The sequence below is a fragment of the Palaemon carinicauda genome, chromosome 1 (genome assembly GCF_036898095.1).
Source record: "Palaemon carinicauda isolate YSFRI2023 chromosome 1, ASM3689809v2, whole genome shotgun sequence".
Lineage (NCBI taxonomy): Eukaryota > Metazoa > Arthropoda > Malacostraca > Decapoda > Palaemonidae > Palaemon > Palaemon carinicauda.
In genome coordinates this window covers 333,102,043-333,122,873 of record NC_090725.1, presented here as the reverse complement: position 1 = coordinate 333,122,873, position 20,831 = coordinate 333,102,043, and the positions used below count along the sequence as shown (strand labels likewise).

At 35.7% G+C, this 20,831-nt stretch overlaps 1 long non-coding RNA gene across 1 annotated transcript in view; it reads left to right on the top strand.

Annotated features, from left to right (window-relative positions):
• The window catches only part of LOC137658818 (uncharacterized), a 164,857-nt gene that overhangs the window by 119,623 nt on the left and 24,403 nt on the right, over nt 1-20,831 (top strand). Inside the window, exon 2 of the long non-coding RNA XR_011047441.1 lies at nt 20,657-20,773. This is a non-coding gene — a long non-coding RNA (uncharacterized lncRNA). The remainder of the gene's footprint in view (nt 1-20,656; nt 20,774-20,831) is intronic.

Here is a 20,831-nt window from a genome sequence, read left to right as displayed (position 1 = left end):
GTAAGCCCTGCTTTGTTTTCCAATATTCCTCTATGACCCTGTTTTCTAAAATCGGACTTATCTGGAATCAACAGGAAACTGATAGGTCAGGGATCCCATTTTCCTGTATGAATACGATATCATTTTATAATTAGTCTCGTTGTGAATACGTCGATGTCACTAAAAAGAATATAAGAATAATGAACTAACTCCAACTAAAATATATGAATATATATATATATATATATATATATATATATATATATATATATATCAAATAAGCCATATATATTAATATATTAAAGTCTGGATTCTCTTAACGACCTCGGGATACAGCATACAGGTATCCCGGCCGGTCTGATACTATAGTCTTTGGGTGATTCCGCCTGGGGCTCTGATCCCGAGGTCGTTAAGAGAATCCAGACTTTAATGTATTAATATATATGGCTTATTTGAAATAGGAAAAACACGTTTAAATGTGCAAAAACATTTATCATATATATATATATGTGTGTGTGTGCGTATGTGTGTATGTGTATGTGTGTGTTCATGCGTAATTGAGCATTTCCAATTAATACTCTTCACACCTTCATACCAAAACACTGACTGATACTAGAAAAAAAAACCCACCTTATTAAACCAGTATGTTTATAACGATTAAGAATGTATTCCACACTTCAATAATGCATGTACCATATTTGCCGTAACTCTTTAATTAAATGCAGTTTTTTACATCCATTCATTTATTGTTTTCTCTTTCGTTTTAGCTTCATAGGATATGAATATCAACTTTCAAATCGTAACTCTGTTTATAACAGTTTCTAATCATATTTGGCGTTTAAAGAACATATGTCCAAAACTTTAGGACTCGGAAGTAATTTATAGACATGCTTCTTCTGTATTTTATGGGTTGTGGTGCCCGATGTGGTAACGTCCCTGACCATGAATGCCAGACTGGGTTTCGAGTCCCTCTCAAACTCGTCAGTTTATTTGGTCGCTGTAACCTCACCATTCTTTGGAGTTAAGGATGGGGGGGGAGCCTATAAGTCTATCTGCTAAGTCATCAGTATCCATTGCCTGTCTCTCCTTGGTCCTAGCTTGGGTGGAGAGAGGTCTTAGGTGCTGAACATTATATATATATATATATATATATATATATATATATATATATATATATATATATATATATATATATATATATATATATAATATATATATATAATATATATATATATATATATATAATATATATATATATATATATATATATATATATATATGGTCAGTCTCTATGGCATTGTCCTGCTTGATAAGGTAATGTCACTGTCCGTTGCCTCTGCCATTCATGAGCGACCTTTGAACATTTAAAATCCAATCGATTTTCCTTAGGAAACATTTCATTTGTTGGTCTTAGCTTGGGTGGAGAGGAGGCTTGGGGGCTGATCATTTGTATATTTGGTCAGTCCCTAGAGCGTTGTCCTGCTTGACAGGGTAATGTCACTGTCCTTTGCCTCTGCCATTCATGAGCGACCTTTAAACCTTCAAAGCTTTAAAACCAAAATCGATTTTCCTTAAGTAACAATTGATTTAATTCGGGGTTTTAGAGGACCACTGACCTTTAAGATGTCAAAAAACATCTAGTTTTCATGCAGTTTTCCGAAGCGCCCTCAAGTTTTGCCATCATCATTTCGAGAATGACAAGAGTTTTATCTGTTTGACGCATTTAATGACTCACATTCTACGTAATTCGATGTTTTATCCTTTCAAAACATGGTCTTTCCTGCATTTAAAATTTCCAAATTAAATATTCCTTCTTCGGTGGCTTTATAACCTAACCAAACCTACACTGTTGAAAATTTGCCGTAAAAAACGGTAATAACCCTGGAATAAATGTTGCCAGGCATTTACCGTTTAAAAAATGGATATATTGACGTAAAGGAGTGATATTACGGTCACAAATCCGTAAAATATAATAACAAAGTATGGTAAAATTACGGTCGTCTGTTATTTATTGAAATACGGTTGAGAACAGTATATTTTTACGGAGAATTTCCGATTAAAATTACGGTTTTTTTAAGAGTATAAGTAGAAAGTTTTAATGACTGTCATATAAAACTAGAGGCAATTTTTCTCCAAAGGCTTTGATAGTATGAAAGTATATTTTTTTAAGGGATCAGAATAAGTGATTTGCCTTTTAACTGTTCCAAATTCTAGCCAGACTCCTTATACTATATTATATTAAGGGTAGAAGAGATTCTTTAGCCATGGTAAGCAGCTCTTCTATAAGAACACTCCAAATTCAAACCATTGCTCTCTAGTCTTGGGTAGTGCCATAGCCTCTGTACCATGGTCTTCCATTGTCTTGGGTTAGAGTTCTCTTGCTTGAGGGTACACTCGGGCACACTATTCTATTTTATTTCTCTTATTCTTGTTTTGTTAAAGTTTCTATAGTTTATATAGGATATATTTATTTTAATGATGTTACTTTCTTAAAATATTCTATTTTTCCATGCTTCCTTTCCTCACTGGGCTATTTTCCCTATTGGAGCCCCTGGGCTTATAGCATCCTGCTTTTCCAACTAGGGTTGTAGCTTAGCAATTAATAATAATAATAATAATAATAATAATAATTATTATTATTATTATTATTATTATTATTATTATTATTATTATTATTATTATTATTATTATCATCTTAATCCTCTGGCACCCAAAATATATGAAGCAGATAACTGGATGTGTTACGTGGAACATTTTATCAGTGAAAATCAAGCTTAAACTAATTCACCAAGCAAAAGCAATTTAAGACTTTATTATATAAGGCATGAGTGCTGTTTGTGTCTTCTTTAGGAGCTATGATCTCTAATACAGGGTCATTAGAATAGGAGTTTAGTGAAAGATTTAAAAAAAAGCAAATCAGACAATGGTTAGGTTAAGTAAAATTTAGAAATCAAATCGCCTGAAATTACGTATAAAATAGGATATATAACAGTTTAGTAAAATCTGTGTTACAGAATAGACAGGAGTCATGGTATGACATTGAAACAATATCTAACAGATTTCGTAGATTTGAGAACAATGCCCTCAGAAGAATATTGGGAGTTAAATGGCAAGACAGGATTAGAAATAAAACTATAAGAGAGATTATTCGAGTGACATGCGCGGATGAGATCTTGGTAAGGAGTAGATGGAGATGGTTTGGGCATGCTCTTCGCACTCCCCAAGAGAGATTAGTTCACCAAACTTTTAACTGGGCTCCACAATGCACTAAAAGAGTTGGAAGACCCAGGCTAACATAGCTGAGGACTATGAAGCGTGAAGTAGGAAAAATGTTCAAGATAGAGACGACAGGCGAAATCTAACAGAGTCCCTTTGCGTCAATAGGCGTGGGAGGAGATGATGATGATGATGTTGAGGATGATGATGATGAAACTAAGGAGAGCCATCAAATTAATCATTGTCAGTTAAGTGGGATGTTTTGTGAAGATGCCTTTCATCAACAGAGAAGGAAAACTCGAAGATTACCTGTTAAGTTCCAATTTACGTCATTAATAATGATAGATAAAGTTAAGGTAAAGTTTGCATGGCAAATATGATCAAACCTGTTGGAACTTATATGCAAATATAAAATATTTAATATGCATAATTCAAGTTTAGGTATAGTTCGACAGTGATATGGTTGCTGTTTTTTTCGTTTTGCATTTTCTTTTTATACTACATTTAAGATTTTCGTTATTTTTTTCTACAATTGGCTTTTGCAAAGATTTTTCTTCATATTTTCTATTTCGCTTTGATTTCTTTTGTTGATGAAGGTTTGCCTGTATTCTTATAAACAATTATATATATATATACACACACATACAAACACACACACACACACATATATATATATATATATATGTGTGTAGAAGGACTGGGTAGAAGGAATTATGTAGTTGTTATGGGTGACTTAAATGCTAGAGTGGGTGCTGGAGAGGTAGAAGGTGTCATTGGGAAATATGGCGTACCAGGTGAAAATGAGAGTGGTGAGAGACTGGTAGATATGTGTGTTGAACAAGAGATGGTAATAAGTGCTAGCTTTTTTAAAAAGAAAGATAAAAATAAGTATACATGGGTAAGAGTGGCAAATGGAAGAGTAGTAGAAAGGGCATTAATGGATTATGTGTTGATAACTAAAAGAATGTTTGGAAGATTGAAAGACGTGCACGTGTTTAGGGGTATGGCTAACGGTATGTCTGATCATTTTTTGGTGGAAGGAAAATTAGTTGTAGCAAAAGAGTGGGGGAATAGAGTAGGTGGATGTAAAAGGGAGCTAGTGAGGGTTGAAGAGCTAATAAAACCGGGGGTAAAAAGTAAATATCAGGAAAGGTTGAAAATGGCATATGACGAGGTGAGAGTAAGAGAAACTGGTAATTTAGAGGAGGAGTGGAAGTTAGCAAAAGAAAATTTTGTTGGGATTGCAAGTGATGTATGTGGCAAGAAGGTTGTTGGAGGCAGCATGAGGAAGGGCAGTGAATGGTGGAATGAAGGAGTGAAGGTAAAAGTGGAAGAGAAAAAGAGGGCTTTTGAAGAATGGCTGCAGAGTAATAGTATAGAGAAGTATGAAAAATATAGAGAGCAAAAGGTGGAAGTAAAGCGCAAGGTACGTGAGGCAAAGAGGGCAGCTGACCTGAGGTGGGGTCAGGGACTGGGTCAGTCATATGAAGAGAATAAGAAGAAGTTTTGGAAAGAAGTGAAGAGAGTAAGGAAGGCCGGCGCAAGAATTGAAGAGACAGTGAAAGATGGAAATGGAAGGTTGTTAAAAGGAGAGGAGGCAAGGAAAAGGTGGGCGGAATATTTTGAAAGTTTGCTGAATGTTGAGGATGATAGGGAGGCAGATATAATTGCGGTTCCAGGTGTTGAGGTGCCAGTGATGGGAGATGAGAATGAGAGAGAGATTACAATAGAGGAAGTGAGGAGAGCAATAGATGAAACGAGAGTAGGAAAAGCATCGGGTATGGATGGTGTGAAAGCTGAGATGTTGAAGGAAGGGGGTGTGACAGTACTTGAATGGTTGGTGAGATTGTTTAATGTGTGTTTTGTGTTGTCAATGGTACCAGTAGATTGGGTCTGTGCATGTATTGTACCACTATATAAGGGTAAGGGAGATGTGCATGAGTGTTGTAATTCAAGAGGTATTAGTTTGTTGAGTGTAGTTGGAAAAGTGTATGGTAGAATACTGATTAATAGGATTAAGGATAAAACAGAGAATGCAATCTTGGAAGTACAGGGTGGTTTTAGAAGAGGTAGGGGTTGTATGAATCAGATTTTTACAGTTAGGCAGATATGCGAGAAATATTTAGCAAAAGGTAAGGAGGTGCATGTTGCGTTTATGGATCTGGAGAAAGCATATGATAGAGTTGATAGGGAAGCAATGTGGAATGTGATGAGGTTATATGGAGTTGGTGGAAGGTTGTTGCAAGCAGTGAAAAGTTTCTACACAGGTAGTAAAGCATGTGTTAGAATAGGAAAGGAGGTGAGCGATTGGTTTCCGGTGAGAGTGGGGCTGAGACAGGGATGTGTGATGTCGCCCTGGTTGTTTAACTTGTATGTTGATGGAGTGGTGAGAGAGGTGAATGCTAGAGTGCTTGGACGAGGATTAAAACTGTTAGGCGAGAATGATCATGAATGGGAGGTAAATCAGTTGTTGTTTGCGGATGATACTGTACTGGTAGCAGACACAGAAGAGAAGCTTGACCGACTAGTGACAGAATTTGGAAGGGTGTGTGAGAGAAGGAAGTTGAGAGTTAATGTGGGTAAGAGTAAGGTTATGAGATGTACGAGAAGGGAAGGTGGTGCAAGGTTGAATGTCATGTTGAATGGAGAGTTACTTGAGGAGGTGGATCAGTTTAAGTACTTGGGGTCTGTTGTTGCAGCAAATGGTGGAGTGGAAGCAGATGTACGTCAGAGAGTGAATGAAGGTTGCAAAGTGTTGGGGGCAGTTAAGGGAGTAGTAAAAAATAGAGGATTGGGCATGACTGTAAAGAGAGTTCTATATGAGAAAGTGATTGTACCAACTGTGATGTATGGATCGGAGTTGTGGGGAATGAAAGTGATGGAGAGACAGAAATTGAATGTGTTTGAGATGAAGTGTCTGAGGAGTATGGCTGGTGTATCTCGAGTAGATAGGGTTAGGAACGAAGTGGTGAGGGTGAGAACGGGTGTAAGAAATGAGTTAGCGGCTAGAGTGGATATGAATGTGTTGAGGTGGTTTGGCCATGTTGAGAGAATGGAAAATGGCTGTCTGCTAAAGAAGGTGATGAATGCAAGAGTTGATGGGAGAAGTACAAGAGGAAGGCCAAGGTTTGGGTGGATGGATGGTGTGAAGAAAGCTCTGGGTGATAGGAGGATAGATGTGAGAGAGGCAAGAGAGCGTGCTAGAAATAGGAATGAATGGCGAGCGATTGTGACGCAGTTCCGGTAGGCCCTGCTGCTTCCTCCGGTGCCTTAGATGACCGCGGAGGTAGCAGCAGTAGGGGACTCAGCAGTATGAAGCTTCATCTGTGGTGGAAATGTGGGAGGTTGGGCTGTGGCACCCTAGCAGTACCAGCTGAACTCGGCTGAGTCCCTGGTTAGGCTGGAGGAACGTAGAGAGTAGAGGTCCCCTTTTTGTTTTGTTTCTTGTTGTTGTCGGCTACCCCCCAAAATTGGGGGAAGTGCCTTTGGTATATGTATATATATATAGATAGATAGATAGATATATATAAATATAAATATATATATATATATATATATATATATATACATACATATATATACATACATATATATATATATATATATATATATATATATATATATTGTATATATATAGTATATAGCCTATGTGTGGAGGGTTTGTATTAAATATATATATATACATATATATATATATATATATATATATATATATATATATATATATTTATATATATAGCCTATGAATACATACATATGTATATTGTGTGTGTTTGTATTTAAATACACACACATAAATAAACATATACACACAGAGTTATATTGTATATCCTCAAACTATTTTAAAGAGACAATTTCGTCAAACGTCCTATATATAGACACAAGCAAACGCATACTAAGCTCAGTAAAATCGCACTGCTTAATGAGTCGAAAGAGAGGAAGAGACATCATCTGTGCTAATGTGCTAATAAATGGGGAAAGTCGGGGACGGAGGAAACCCAGGTGGAAAGGACCCAACTGGACCCAGTGAAGAGGGGACCCAACTGGACCCAGTGAAGAGGGGATCCAACTGGACCCAGTGAAGAGGGGACCCAACTGGGCCCAGTAAAGATACTCATGAGTGCAATAGTTTCATGGGGCCTGCTCTCTCTCTCTCTCTCTCTCTCTCTCTCTCTCTCTCTCTCTCTCTCTCTCTCTCTCTCTCTCTCTCTCCTCTTCCAGGAAGCTCAAAGACTTCAGTGTAGGAAAGGTTGGTTCTCAGAGGACAAAACAAATACACAGAAAAATAAAAAAAAAAGATGAGTGATTCTAACTCAAGGGGAGAGACGGAAAAGGGACTTTTCTGTACAGCTAAGATTCGCGAAAAATAGAGGCTAGTTTTTTCTCAGATTTGCGAACAATAGAGGCAGGGTTTTTTCAGATTCGCGAATAATAGAGGCAGGGTTTTTTCAGATTCGCGAATAACAGAAGCCTTCTTTTTTCAGATTCGCGAATAATAGAGGCAGGGTTATTTCAGATTCGCGAATAATAGAGGTAGGGTTTTTTCACATTCGCGAAAAATAGAGGCAGGGTTTTTTCAGATTCGCGAATAATAGAGGCCTTTTTTCAGATTAACGGATAATAGAGGCAGGGGTTTTTCAGATTCGCAAATAATAGAGGCAGGAGTTTTTCAGATTCGCGAATAATAGAGGCAGGGTTTTTTTTTCAGATTCGCGAATAATAGAGGCTGGGTGTTTTCCAGATTCGCGAATAATAGAGGCTGGTTTTTTAGATTCGCGAATAATAGAGGCCTTTTTTCAGATTCGTGAATAATAGAGGCAGAGGTTTTTTCAGGTTCGCGAATAATAGAGGCCTTTTTTTCAGATTCGCGAATAGAGGCTGTTTTTTTTTTTTTTTAGATTAGCGAATAAAGAGGCAGGTTTTCTTTTTTAGATTCGCGAATAATAGAGGTTGGTTTTTTTAGGTTCGCGAATAATAGAGGCTGGGTTTTTATTTTAGATTCGCGAATAATAGAGGCTGGTTTTTTTAGATTCGCGAATAATAGAGGCAGGATATTTTTTTTAGATTTGCGAATAATAGAGGCAGGATTTCTTTTTTTTTTAGATTCGCGAATAATAATGACAGGTTTTTTTTTTTAGATTGGCGAATAATAATGACAGGTTTTTTTTTAGATTGGCGAATAAAGACGCAGGGTTTTTTTTATATTCGCTAATAATAGAGGCAGGTGTTTTTTCCAGATTCGCGAATAATAGAGGCAGGGGTTTTTCAGATTCGCGAATAATAGAGGCAGAAGTTTTTCAGATTCGCGAATAATAGAGGCAGGGGTTTTTCAGATTCGCGAATAATAGAGGCAGAAGTTTTTCAGATTCGCGAATAATAGAGGCAGGGTTTTTTTTCAGATTCGCGAATAATAGAGGCTGGGTGTTTTCCAGATTCGCGAATAATAGAGGCAGGGTTTTTTCCAGATTCGCGAATAATAGAGGCCTTTTTTTCAGATTTGCGAATAATAGAGGCAGGGCTTTTTTCAGATTCGTGAATAATAGAGGCCTTTTTTTCAGATTCACGAATAATAGAGGCAGGGGTTTTTCTTATTCGCGAATAATAGAGGCAGGAGTTTTTCAGATTCGCGAATAATAGAGGCCTTTTTTTCAGACTCGCAATTAATAGAGGCAGGGTTTTTTTTTTTAGATTCGTGAATAATAGAGGGCTTTTTTTTTAGATTCGCCACTAATAGAGGCCTTTTTTCTAGATTCGCGAATAATAGAGGCAAGGTTTTTTTAAGATTCACGAATAATAGAGCTGGTTTTTTTTTAGATTCGCGAATAATAGAGGCAGGGTTCTTTATAGATTCGCGAATAACAGAGGCAGGGTTTTTTTTAAGATTCACGAATAATAGAGCTGGTTTTTTTTTAGATTCGCGAATAATAGAGGCAGGGTTCTTTATAGATTCGCGAATAACAGAGGCAGGGTTTTTTTAAGATTCACGAATAATAGAGCTGGTTTTTTTTTAGATTCGCGAATAATAGAGGCAGGGTTCTTTATAGATTCGCGAATAACAGAGGCAGGGTTTTTTTAAGATTCACGAATAATAGAGCTGGTTTTTTTTTAGATTCGCGAATAATAGAGGCAGGGTTCTTTATAGATTCGCGAATAACAGAGGCAGGGTTTTTTTAAGATTCACGAATAATAGAGCTGGTTTTTTTTTAGATTCGCGAATAATAGAGGCAGGGTTCTTTATAGATTCGCGAATAACAGAGGCAGGGTTTTTTTAAGATTCACGAATAATAGAGCTGGTTTTTTTTTAGATTCGCGAATAATAGAGGCAGGGTTCTTTATAGATTCGCGAATAACAGAGGCAGGGTTTTTTTAAGATTCACGAATAATAGAGCTGGTTTTTTTTTAGATTCGCGAATAATAGAGGCAGGGTTCTTTATAGATTCGCGAATAACAGAGGCAGGGTTTTTTTAAGATTCACGAATAATAGAGCTGGTTTTTTTTTAGATTCGCGAATAATAGAGGCAGGGTTCTTTATAGATTCGCGAATAACAGAGGCAGGGTTTTTTTAAGATTCACGAATAATAGAGCTGGTTTTTTCTTAGATTCGCGAATAATAGAGGCAGGGTTCTTTATAGATTCGCGAATAACAGAGGCAGGGTTTTTTTAAGATTCACGAATAATAGAGCTGGTTTTTTCTTAGATTCGCGAATAATAGAGGCAGGGTTCTTTATAGATTCGCGAATAACAGAGGCAGGGTTTTTTTAAGATTCACGAATAATAGAGCTGGTTTTTTCTTAGATTCGCGAATAATAGAGGCAGGGTTCTTTATAGATTCGCGAATAACAGAGGCAAGGTTTTTTTAAGATTCACGAATAATAGAGCTGGTTTTTATTTAGATTCGCGAATAATAGAGGCAGGGTTTTTTTTAGATTCAAGAATAATAAAGGCAGGATTATTTTTTGATTCGCGAATAATAGAGGCAGGGGTTTTTTTTTTTTAGCTTCGCAAATAAAGAGGCAGGGTTTTTTTAAATTTGTGAATAATAAAGGCAGGGTTATTTTCCAGATTCCCGAATAATAGAGGGAAAATCATTCTTTTTCAAATGATTGTCATTTTAAGGGCAGCTACTAAATGACTGGGTTTAATTACTCATTCACTATAATTTGGAGAGGAAATTACTCGAGATAGCTTTTAGGAAATAAAATAATTATGCTTTATTCTCTTCCATACGTTGCCTGATAATATATATATATATATATATATATATATATATATATATACACTTCTAAAGTTAATGGAGACATGTTAACAACAAATATGATAATTAATATTTATGAAAAGTGTTTATAAGTGGCATAGACTGGTAAATTATAAATATATACATATTTCTAACGTTAATGGAGACATATTAACAAAAAAATGTATAATTAATGTTTCTGAAATGTGTTTATCAGTGGCATAGTCTGGTAAATTATAAATATATACATATTTCTAACGTTAATGGAGACATGTTAACAACAAAAAAAGGTGATAATTAAAGTGATTCAATTTTCAAAGTCCTAGATCAAAGGACAAGGTCAAGGTCGAGCAAAAGGTCGAGAAACTAGGTGCCATGGTGGAGGTCATAATTTTACTCATAGAGTAGTGATACTTTCAGGTATTAATTGTTATGTTGAGACGTGGAATAATCTGCTAAGCTACAACCCTAGTTGGAAAAGCAGGATGCTATAAGCCCAGGGGCTCCAACAGGGAATATTGCCCAGTGAGGAAAGGAAACAAGGAAAAATAAAATACAATAGTAACGACATCAAATTGATCAAACATCAGAATAATGTGAATTAAAACTACCGTGAGATCTAGAACGCTGTTCTTTGAATTTGATTCTCTGGCTGCAAATTGCAAGAAATTCAAGCAAGTTGTCTTTTGGTTTCTAAGTAAATCTGCAGACCTAATGACTGGTCTTCCACTGTCTTGGGTTAGAGTTCCCTTGCTTGAGGGTACACTTGCCCGCACTATTCTTATTTCTCTTCTACTTGTTTTGTTAAGGTTTGTTAAAATTATCATAGTTTATATAGGAGATATCTATTCTAATGTTACTGTTCTTAAAATATTTTATTTTTCTTTGTTTCCTTTCCTCACTGGGCTATTTTCCCTGTTGGATCCCCCGGGCTTATAGCATGCTGCTTTTCCAAGTAGGGTTGTTGCTTAGCAAGTAATAATAATAATAATAATAATATTATTTTAATGTTAATGTTCTTAAAATATTTTATTTTTCTTTGTTTCCTTTCCTCACAGGGCTATTTTCCTTGTCAGAGCCCCCGGGCTTATAGCATGCTGCTTTTCCAAGTAGGGTTGCAACTTAGCTAATAATAATAATAATAATAATAATAATAATAATAATAATAATAATAATATACTGGCTAGGCCTCATGAAATATTATCACTGTAAAAGTATGTTTTGTTGAGATGTATGTTGTAAATTTGATAAACTTGGCAACACTTCATCATCATCGCCTGATGAAGCAAAGGAAAAAAGATTTTTAAAAGTTAAATTCCAAAATATGCTGCTTGGTATGGATTAGAAATACAATAATTTTATTATTATTCAAATCATCAATTGCTAAGCTACAACCCTAGTTGGAAAAGCAGGATGCTATAAGCCCAGGGGCTTCAACAGGGAATATAGCCCAGTGAGGAAAGGAAACAAGGAAAAATAAAATATAAGAGCAACAAGATTAAAATAAATATCTCCTATATAAACTATGAAAACTTTAACAAAATAAGAGGAAGAGAAATAAGATAGAAAAGCGTGCCCGAGTGAACCCTCAAGCGAGATAATTCTAACCCAAGACAGTGGAAGACCATGGTACAGAGGCTATGGCACTACCCTAGACTAGAGAGCAATGGTTTGATTTTGGAGTGTCCTTCTAAAAGAGCTTGCTACCCACAGCTAAAGAGTCTCTCCTACCATTATTGCAGACTATAACTGGAGCTGCACAAAGGGTGTGATATATCATTCAACTAAATGTAAAAATCTGTACTCTGTCCAGAGGCCTGAAAACTCAACACGTGAAATGAAAGTCATTTCATGGCCTACCTTGGCTCTGTTAGGTCTAAAGATATCTCGCTTTTTAGGCTCTATTTGGCTCTGTCCCAGGGACCCCATTGAGAGTCTGGATATGAGTTTTACATTATGAAATTATTGACACAACAACAATAATAATAATAATAATAATAATAATAATAATAATAATAATAATAATAATAATAATAACAAAGTCTTTACGTCTGTATGGTATTTAAACTTATTACTACAATGGCAAATGATGCCTACATTATCATTTTTAAACGAGAGAGAGAGAGAGAGAGAGAGAGAGAGAGAGAGAGAGAGAGAGAGAGAGAGAGAGAGAGAGAGAGAGAGAGAGAGAGTGGGATGATTCTGTCAACATAATCTATGATGTTGTGACATCATAATGTCAACACGAGGAAATTGCAACAACCAAATCATACAACAGATTTATAATTGTTTTTTCCAGTTCTCTCTCTCTCTCTCTCTCTCTCTCTCTCTCTCTCTCTCTCTCTCTCTCTCTCTCTCTCTCTCTCTCTCTCTCTCTCTCTCTCAAGAAAATGTTACTTAATATATTCAATAAACATCTAATTGTAAATATGATTTGAATTCTGCAAATGCACCTCTCTCTCTCTCTCTCTCTCTCTCTCTCTCTCTCTCTCTCTCTCTCTCTCTCTAGAAAATGTTACTTAATATATTCAATAAACATCTAATTGTAAATATGATTTGATTTCTGTATATGCATCTTTTAATTTCTCTCTCTCTCTCTCTCTCTCTCTTCTCTCTCTCTCTCTCTCTCTCTCTCTCTCTCTCTCTCTCTCTCTAGCCTAGTTACAAGACAAAATGTCTTAAATGATCGTTAAACATAACTGTATTTACATGGCACTACAATAATAAAAATCTTGGTATGGCAATTGTTTCCAACTATTGCCAAGAAGTGGTCATTCTTTTATGAAACCTCATTTGTGAGTTCCATTTTAAGCATTCTAGGCAGTTAAGAGGCAAAATGTTCCCTCATTAGTGAAGAAATGACAGGTCTTACGTCGTAAATGAAGAATTAATGTTTATTTTCCTCCATTTCGGGGAGACATAACTGTCTGGTAAAAAATTAATGTCGTCAGTGATTATTATTATTATTATTATTATTATTATTAGTAGTAGTAGTAGTAGTAGTAGTAGTAGTAGTAGTAGTCTACAACCCTAGCTGGAAAAGCAGGAGGCTATAAGTCCAAGGGCTCCAGTAGGGAAAGTAGTAGTAGTAGTAGTAGTAGTAGTAGTCTACAACCCCAGCTGGAAAAGCAGGAAGCTATAAGTCCAAGGGCTCCAGTAGGGAAAACAGTAGTAGTAGTAGTAGTAATCTACAACCCTAGTTGGAAAAGCAGGAGGCTATAAGTAGTAGTAGTAGTAGTAGTAGTAATCTACAACCCCAGCTGGAAAAGCAGGAGGCTATAAGTCCAAGGGCTCCAGTAAGGAAAACAGTCTAGTGAGGAAAGGAATTTGGGAAATAAATAAATTACAATAGAAGTAATGAAAAATTAAAATATTCTTAAAAACAGTAACATCAAAATATATATCTCATAAACAAACTATAAAAATAGACATACGAAAATAAAACTATTCTAAGCCTTCCCTATTTGAGAAATCTAAAAAAAACAATCTTTCAAAATCTAAAAAGATCTTTTAAATCAGTCTTAGTAGTTTGATCTATCATCGATCTATCTTAAAAATCAGTCTTATCAGTTTGATCTATCATCGATCTGTCTTTTAAATCAGTCTTAGTAGTTTGATCTATCATCGATCAGTCTTAAAAATGAGTCTTAATTGTTTGAACTATCATCGATCAGTCTTTTAAATCAGTCTTAGTAGTTTGAACTATCATCGATCAGTCTTACAAATGAGTCTTAATTGTATGAACTATCATCGATCAGTCTTTTAAATCAGTCTTAGTAGCCTGATCTATCATCGATCAGTCTTACAAATGAGTCATATTTGTTTGAACTATCATCGATCAGTCTTACAAATGAGTCTTAATTGTATGAACTATCATCAATCAGTCTTACAAAATCAGTCTTAGTAGTTTGATCTATCATCGATCAATCTTACAATTGAGTCTTAATTGTTTGAACTATCATCGATCAATTTTACGATTGAGTCTTAATTGTATGAACTATCATCGATCAATCATACAAATAAGTCTCAATTGCATGAACTATCATTGATCAGTCTTACAAATGAGTCTTATTAGTTTGATCTATCATCGATCAATCTTACAAATGAGTCTTAATTGCATGATCTATCATCGATCAATCTTACAAATGAGTCTTAATTGTATGAACTATCATCGATCAGTCTTTTAAATCAGTCTTAGTAGTTTGATCTATAATCGACCAGTCTTACAAAATCAGTCTTATTAGTTTGATCTATCATCGATCAATCTTACAAATGAGTCTTAATTTTTTGAACTATCATCGATCAATCTTACAAATCAGCCTTAGTAGTTTGATCTATCATCGATCAGTCTTTTAAATCAGTCTTAGTAGTTTGATCTATAATCGATCAGTCTTACAAATCAGTCTTAGTAGTTTGAACTATCATCGATCAGTCTTACAAAATCAGTCTTATCAGTTTGATCTATCATCGATCCGTCTTAAAAATCAGTCTTTGTAGTTTGATCTATCATCGATCAGTCTTAAAAATGAGTCTTCTCAGTTTGATCTATCATCGATCAGTCTTAAAAATGAGTCTTCTCAGTTTGATCTATCATCGATCAGTCTTAAAAATGAGTCTTCTCAGTTTGATCTATCATCGATCAGTCTTAAAAATGAGTCTTCTCAGTTTGATCTATCATCGATCAGTCTTAAAAATGAGTCTTCTCAGTTTGATCTATCATCGATCAGTCTTTTAAACCAGTCTTAGTAGTTTGATCTATCATCGATCCGTCTTAAAATCAGTCTTTGTAGTTTGATCTATCATCGATCAGTCTTAAAAATGAGTCTTCTCAGTTTGATCTATCATCGATCAGTCTTTTAAACCAGTCATAGTAGTTTGATCTATCATCGATCCGTCTTAAAAATCAGTCTTTGTAGTTTGATCTATCATCGATCAGTCTTAAAAATGAGTCTTAATTGTTTGATCTATCATCGATCTGTCTTAAAGATCAGTCTTATCAGTTTGATCTATCATCGATCTGTCTTTTAAATCAGTCTTAGTAGTTTGATCTATCATCGATCAGTCTTTTAAATCAGTCTTAGTAGTTTGATCTATCATCGATCAGTCTTTTAAATCAGTCTTAATTGTATGAACTATCATCGATCAATCTTACAATTGAGTCTTAATTGTATGAAATATCATCGATCAGTCTTTCAAAATCAGTCTTAGTAGTTTGATCTATCATCGATCAGTCTCATAAATCACTACCTGATACCTACGAGGCAACATTCTCCCTTGTTTACCAAGCAGCCCCTAACCAATAGCTAGAATGGAGCTTGGAACACCTGTGGGTCGCAGAATACTGTATTCACTTGCGAATTACTCATGGTGCGAAATGTAATTTGCAACGAGCGAACATGCTGGTCAATAGATGTCGCTTTACATCGGTGGTCATTACTACTTGGTTATGGGTGGTTTATATTTTAATTTGTTATATATATACATACTGTATGTATGTATTATATATATATATATATTTATATTTATATATATATATATATATATAAACATATATAACATATATATATACATATTTATATACTGTATATATATATATATATATATATTTATATAAACATATATTATATACATATTTATATATATATATTTATTTATTTATACACACATATATATATATATATATATTTATATACAGTATATATATATTTATATATATAAATAAATATATATATACATACATACATACACGCATATTTAAATATATATATATATATATATATATCTAAAATATGGGTAAATATATATATACTGTATATCTATATCTATATATATATATATATATATATACTGTGTATATATATATATATATATATACTGTACATATATATTTATATGTATATAAATATATATATATATATATATACATACATACACGCATATTTATATATATACATATATATATACATATAATATATATACATATACAGTATATATATATATATATATATACTGTATATCTATATATATATATATATATATACTGTGTATATATATATATATATATATACTGTACATATATATTTATATGTATATAAATAATATATATATATATATATATACATACATACATACACGCATATTTATATATATACATATATATATACATATAATATATATACATATACAGTATATATATATATAATATATATATATTCAGTCACGCTCAGCGGCAAGAAATACAACGATTTGGTCTCCCCATCCCTCAGGTAGGAAGAGAGAGAGAGAGGAGAGAGAGAGAGAGAGAGAGAGAGTAGTCCTACCCTAATAAGACGGGTTATAGTTAGGAAAGTATGAGGGGGTGAGAATGATTGAATCTGTGCATGTGCTTGTCGTCATTTTTGACGGGTCGTGTATACTATTATGTATATGCAGTATATATAAATTTATGTATATGATATTTTGATTTAGAAATAGAAATTTTATCCGTTGTGTTATATAAATTCCCTCGGGATGTAGTTACCAGTTAATTGCCAACATCTACATATTTTAATGTTGAACTGTCTAGACTTATCAATTGCTTTTTTAATTTTTTTTTTCAGTTTACAGCTCCTACTTATTCAGTGGTATTCACATACTGGCGAATACATAAAAAACTATAGCCATTTTTTTTTAGCGAGGCAGATTTGCACCGACTCGCAGGGGTGCCCTTTTAGCAGGGAAAAGTTTCCTGATCACTGATTGGTTGGACAAGATAATTCTAACCAATCAGCGATTAGGAAACTTTTCCGAGCTAAAAGCCCACCGCTGCGAGTCAGTGCAAATCTGCCTCGCTAAAAAAAATTGGCTATAGAGGGGCACTCAGTAGAACGCAGACCTTCACCACGGCAGCTTATTTCTCGACCTTTTGCTTGACCTTGACCTTTGACCTAGGACTTTCGAATTGAATATGGTATTCACATACTAGCGTATATATATAAAACTAGAGGGGGCACTCAGTAGAGCGCAGACCTCCTCCAAAGCAGGTTAATTCTCGACCTTTTGCTTGACCTTGACCTTTGACCAAGGACTTTCAAAATTGAATCACTACCCACGTCTCATCGTATTGATAAATCCCTTAAAGTTTCATTACTCTATGAGTAAAATTATAACCTCCACCATGGCACCTAGTTTCTCGACCTTTTGCTCGACCTTGCCCTTGACCTTTGACCTAGGACTTTCAAAAGTGAATCACTTCCACATCTCAACATAACAATTAATACCTGAAAGTTTCATTACTCTATGAGTAAAATTATGACCTCAACCATGGCACCTAATTTCTCGTCCTTTTGCTCGACCTTGACCTTTGACTTTTGACCTAGGACTTTGAAAACTGAATCACTTCCACGTCTCCAGATAACAATTAATCCCTGAAAGTTTCAATACTCTAAGAGTCAAATTATTACCTCCACCATGGCACCTAATTTCTCGACCTTTTGCTTGACCTTTGACCTTTAACATAGGACTTTCAAAATTGAATCACTTCCACGTCTCAACATAACAATTAATCCCTGAAAGTTTCACTACTCTATGAGTCAAATTATGACCTCTACCATGGTACCTAATTTCTTGACCTATTGCTTGACCATGACCTTTGACCTAGGACTTTCATAATTGAATCACTTCCACTTCTTAACATGACAATTAATCCCTGAAAGTTTCACTACTCTGAGAGTCAAATTGTTCAAGGAAGTTGTTCACAAACAAACCAATGGACAAACAGGGGCGAAAGCATAACCTCCTGCCAACTTCGTTGGCGGAGGTAAATATACATTAGCGGTTAGGATAAGTAACCATAACACTATCGTAAAATAAACTGTAACTGCCTCCACCAGCGATGATGAGAGGAGGTTAATTCTTATATTGAGATGGGGAAGCAATTCAATTTTGAAAGTCCTAGGTCAAAGGTCAAAGATCAAGGTCGAGCAAAAGGTCGTCCGAATAAACCCTAACTTTAACCCCAAGATCGCACATGGTTGTCATATAAACTTCAAATACTCCTACGGTCTAAGTTGATTCAGGGAAAGGCAAGCTGGTTTCGAGAAATCATTTGCGTGGAGGAGATCTGCACTCTCAGAGCGTTTTTTCCTAGTTTGAATACATGGAATTAAAAGAAGACTCTCGCGTACACAAACACACACACACACACACACACACACAAACTTGCAACGCAGTTCCGCAACTCCAAATAACTTGCAATGTAGTTTCACAACCGCACATAACTTGCAGCGTAGTTTCACAACAGCACATAACTTGCAACGGTACTTTCACAACAGCACATAACTTGCTACGCAGTAACTTGCAGCGTACAGTAGTTTCACAACAGCACATAACTTGCAACGTAGTTTCACAACAGCACATAACTTGCAGCGCAGTTTCCCAACAGCACATAACTTGCAACGTACAGTAGTTTCACAACAGCACATAACTTGCAGCGTAGTTTCACAACAGCACATAACTTGCAGCGCAGTTTCACAACAGCACATAACTTGCAACGTACAGTAGTTTCACAACAGCACATAACTTGCAACGTACAGTAGTTTCACAACAGCACATAACTTGCAGCGTCGTTTCCCAACAGCACATAACTTGCTATGAAGCAACTTGCAACGTACAGTAGTTTCACGACAGCACATAACTTGCAACGTACTTTCACAACAGCACATAACTTGCTACGCAGTAACTAGCAACGTACAGTAGTTTCACAACAGCACATAACTTGCAACGTAGTTTCACAACAGCACTTAACTTGCAACGTACAGTAGTTTCACAACAGCACATAACTTGCAACGTAGTTTCACAACAGCACATAACTTGCAGCGTCGTTTCCCAACAGCACATAACTTGCTATGAAGCAACTTGCAACGTACAGTAGTTTCACGACAGCACATAACTTGCAGCGTCGTTTCCCAACAGCACATAACTTGCTACGCAGTAACTAGCAACGTACAGTAGTTTCACAACAGCACATAACTTGCTACGCAGTAACTAGCAACGTACAGTAGTTTCACAACAGCACATAACTTGCAGCGTCGTTTCCCAACAGCACATAACTTGCTATGAAGCAACTTGCAACGTACAGAAGTTTCACAACAACACATAACTTGCAACGTAGTTTCACGACGGCACATAACTTGCAACGTAGTTTCACGACAGCACATAACTTGCTATGCAGTAACTAGCAACGAACAGTAGTTGCACAACAGCACATAACTTACAACGTACAGCAGTTTCACAACAGCACATAACTTGCAACGTAGTTTCACGACAGCACAATATTTGATACGTTGTTTCCCAACACCACAAAACTTGCAACGTAGTTTCACGACAGCACATAACTTGCTACGCAGTAACTTGCAACGTACAGTAGTTGCACAACAGCACAATATTTGATACGTGGTTTCACAACAGCACATAACTTGCAACGTAGTTTCATGACAGCACATAACTTGCTACGCAGTAACTAGCAACGTACAGTAGTTGCACAACAGCACAATATTTGATACGTAGTTTCACACCAGCACATAACTTGCAACGTAGTTTCACAACAGCACATAACTTGCAACGTAGTTTCACAACAGCACATAACTTGCAACGTAGTTTCGCAACTCCACACCTTGTAACGTAGTTTCGCAATTCCACACCTTGTAACGTAGTTTCGCAACTCCACACCTTGCAACGTAGTTTCGCAACTCCACACCTTGCAACGTAGTTTCGCAACTCGTAGTTTCGCAACTCCACACCTTGTAACGTAGTTTCACACCACCACAAAACTTGCAACGTAGTTTCGCAACTCCACAGCTTGTAACGTAGTTTCGCAATTCCACACCTTGTAACGTAGTTTCGCAACTCCACACCTTGCAACGTAGTTTCGCAACTCCACACCTTGCAACGTAGTTTCGCAACTCGTAGTTTCGCAACTCCACACCTTGCAACGTAGTTTCGCAACTCCACGCCTTGTAACGTAGTCATCACTAAAAATTCCAAGAGTGCTTCAGCCCTCCTCCATGAAGCTATCCTCACACGTGTACACCAGGACAAGTTTTTCAATTTATCATATATTTCAGGCAGCCATTCTTTCGTTTTCTTGACATTCTAGTTTAGTGAAGGACTCTCCATGTGAGAGTTTTAACGATTTTCCCCCCCTCTCACTCACTCACTCACTCTCTTTCTCTCTCTCTTTCCCAACAGCTAAGGGCTATATGCCGGATAAGAAGCCAAGTCAAGACCGGATTAAGACGCAGACGAAGGAGCAGAAGGAGGAGAAGTCGAAAGAGGCCACGCCCAAAGAGAAGGATAAAAAATAAGGTGAGATATATACATCTATTTATTATTATTATTATTATTATTATTATTATTATTATTA